The sequence below is a fragment of the Petaurus breviceps genome, unplaced genomic scaffold (genome assembly GCF_028583685.1).
Source record: "Petaurus breviceps papuanus isolate PSGF00001 unplaced genomic scaffold, PetGlider_PUasm1.0 213, whole genome shotgun sequence".
Taxonomy (NCBI): domain Eukaryota; kingdom Metazoa; phylum Chordata; class Mammalia; order Diprotodontia; family Petauridae; genus Petaurus; species Petaurus breviceps.
The window spans coordinates 10,384,224-10,387,606 of NW_027185860.1; the positions used below are offsets into that span (position 1 = coordinate 10,384,224).

At 39.2% G+C, this 3,383-nt stretch overlaps 1 pseudogene; it reads left to right on the forward strand.

The window, feature by feature from the left end:
* Positions 1-583: 583 nt before the first annotated feature.
* On the forward strand, positions 584-2,242 carry LOC138165585 (heterogeneous nuclear ribonucleoproteins A2/B1 pseudogene; annotated as a pseudogene).
* Positions 2,243-3,383: the final 1,141 nt, after the last annotated feature.

Sequence of the window (3,383 nt, forward strand, 5' to 3'; positions counted from 1 at the left end):
ATCATTTTCTTGTTTTGTCATGTTAACCGATCTGATATGTGTGATGTGGTACCTCAGAGTTGTTTTGAGTGGAATTTCTCTAATCAATAATGATTTAGAACATTTTTTTCATATGACTATAGATAGCTTTAATTTCTTCATCTGAAAACTGCGTATTCATATCCTTTGACCAGTTATCAATTGGAGAATAACTTGTATTCTTAAAAATTACACCCAATTCTCTATATATTTTAGAAACAATCACTTTATCAGAGATACCGGTTGTAAAAATTCTTTCCCAGTTTATCAAGGAGTCTTTTGAACATTGGACCATTAGGTAGCCAGGAAGTTTGTCATCCTGAGTCACTGAGTCACTCTATCTCTGGAGTTCCTGCAGTTTTCTAGGAAAGTTCTGGTTACATCACTGAATGATTCTTAGAGACTGATTTACCCTCCCTCCCATAAATAAAATTTGTTCTTTTACATTTAATAACTTGGAAATAAATGAATGAGCTTTAGATCTTTAACTAGAGGGTCTTTTGAGGAAAACAAGTGCCCTTGTCTCAGCAGTCGGCCACCTCTGCCTGCTCCTCTAGCTCCTCACCCTCTTCTCGCCCTACCTCGCTCCCCGTCTCGGACCCTGCGCCCAGCTGCCGGCTGCGGTGTGGTTTTGGCCCCGGCCTGAGGCCACCGACACTGCCATGGAGAGAGAAAAGGACCAGTTCCTTAAACTGTTTATCAGAGGCCTAAGCTTTGAGACAACAGGAGAAAGTTTGAGAAACTACTTGGAACAATGGAGGAAAACCCACAGACTATGTGGTTATGAGGGATCCTGCAAGCAAAAGATCCAGGGGATTTGGTTTTGTGACATTTTCATCTATGGCTGAAGTGGATGCAGCCATGTCTGTGAGACCTCATTCAATTGATGGAAGAGTGGTTGAGCCGAAAAGAGCGGTAGCCAGAAAGGAATCTGGAAAACCTGGTGCTCGTGTTACTGTGAAGAAACTGTTTGTTGGTGGCATTAAAGAAGATACTGGGGACCATCACCTTAGAGATTACTCTGAGGAATATGGGAAAATTGATACTATTGAAATAATTACAGATAGACAGTCTGGTAAAAAAGGGGGCTTTGGTTTTGTTACATTTGATGACCATGATCCTGTGGATACAATTGTATTGCAAAAATACCGCACCATCAATGGGCATAATGCAGAAGTGAGAAAAGCTTTATCTAGACAAGAGAAGCAGGAAGTTCAGAGTTCTAGGAGTGAAGAGGAGGAAACTTTGGTTTTGGGGATTCCTGTGGTGGCAGTGGAAATTTTGGACCAGGCCCAGGAAGGAATTTTAGAGGGGCATCTGATTGATGGATAAGGAAGTCGTCATGGATTTGGAGATGGTTACAATTGGTACAGAGGAGGACCAGGAGGTGGCAATTTTGGAGGTAGTCCTGGTTATGGAGGAGGAAGAGGAAGATATGGTGGTGGAGGACCTGGCTATGGCAACCAGGGTGGGGGCTATGGAGGTGGTTATGACAACTATGGAGGAGACAATTATGTAAGTGGGAACTACGATGATTTTGGAAACTATAATCAGCAACCTTCAAACTATGGTCCAATGAAGAGTGGAAACTTTGGTGGTAGCAGGAACATGGGGGGACCATATGGTGGAAGGAACTGTGGTCCCAGAGGCAGTGGAGGAAGTGGGGGTTGTGGAGGGAGGAGGCTCTATTGAGCTTTTCTGCCTGTTGGCCATGGGCTTCACTGTATAAATAGGAGAGGATGAGAGCCCAGAGGTAACAGAACAGCTTCAGGTTATGGAAATAACAATGTTAAGGAAACTCTTATCTCAGTCATGCATAAATATGCAGCGATTTGGCAGAAGACACCAGAGCAGATGCAGAGAGCCATTTTGTGAATGGATTGGATTATTTAATAGCATTACCTTACGTGGAGGAAGGATTGTAAAAATCACCAAAAAATGCCTTTGAGACAGTTTCTTAGCTTTTTAATTGTTGTTTCTTTCTAGTGGTCTTTGTAAGAGTGGAGAAGCATTCCTTCTTTGATAATGTTAAATTAGTAAGTTTCAGGTGACATGTGAAACCTTTTTAAAGATTTTTCTCAAAGTTTTGAAAAGCTATTAGCCAGGATCATGGTGTAATAAGACATAACGTTTTCCTTTAAAAATTTAAGTGCGTGTGTAAAGTTAAGAAGCTGTTGTACATTTATGATTTAATAAAATAATTCTAAAGAAAAAAAAAAACAAATGTCCTGTGGATCTAATAAAATCACAGTTGGAAAGAGAAATAATGATGGCAGTAGGGGCTGATGAAGTGTTGAGCATCTGAAGTCTCCCCGTATTATCTAACAGATCTACAATGAAATTTTGAAAAAAAGACTAAAAGATTAATCAAGGGTTTTACCACTCTGATTATCAGTGCAAAACAGGAATTCTTTAATTGCAAGCAATTATATTGATGTGCAGAATCTGAGTCCAATATATACTGACCCACCAAAGTTGTAACTGGTGTATCTGTGCTAACATTAGGACACGACCCTCTGTATAGTTTTACCTGTCACCTGTCACATTTTACTTATCAAACCAGACACAATGAAGCAGTAACCCACAAAAATCTGGCATTTAGGGTTGGAAATTTCCTCAATGATCATTTAGTTCCAAGGTTCTTAACCTGCCTCATGATTTTTTTTTTAATCTTGACAAGTCTATTTTAAAATAATTGGTGTCATTTATAATCCTATGTATTTTATTTAATGTATGTAAAATATATATTATTCTGAAAAGCGGTTTATAGACTTCATCCGACTTCCAAAGGTGTTCCTAATACAAAACAAAACAAAAGGCTAGGAAGTCTTGATCTAGTCCAATTAATATCTGCAAGAAATCCCAGCATAATGCCCCTGACAACTGATAAATTATCCTTTATTTGAAGACCCTCAAGCTTGAGAGACGAACTATATTTTGTGGAATCCTGTTCCACTTTTATATACCCTACAATTGCTTCTTCTATCTTTCTACCCAGTGTTCATAGCTTTGACCTCTAGGGACAAATGGTTTAATCCCTATTCTGTATAAATTAATTGTCTACTCCATTTGGTAACCTTTTAAATACCTTTAAAACAGCTAGCATATCTCCCACCTCCCTTAAGTGTTCTCCAAGCTAAACATACCCAATTCTTTCAACTAATTCGAAAAAATTCAAGCAGGTCTTTGTTTGAAGCCTTTATTCTGCAAACTCTGTGTTCACAAAGGAAAGGTTTTTGGCTTGTTTGTTTTTTGCCGTTGGTTTTTGTTTTGTTTTTACCCCCCAAAAATGGGGGGTTTTCCTTTTCTGGGAGTATGGTTTAGACTAGGGGGTACCTGTGATTCTTTCTCCTCTAAACTCTGTG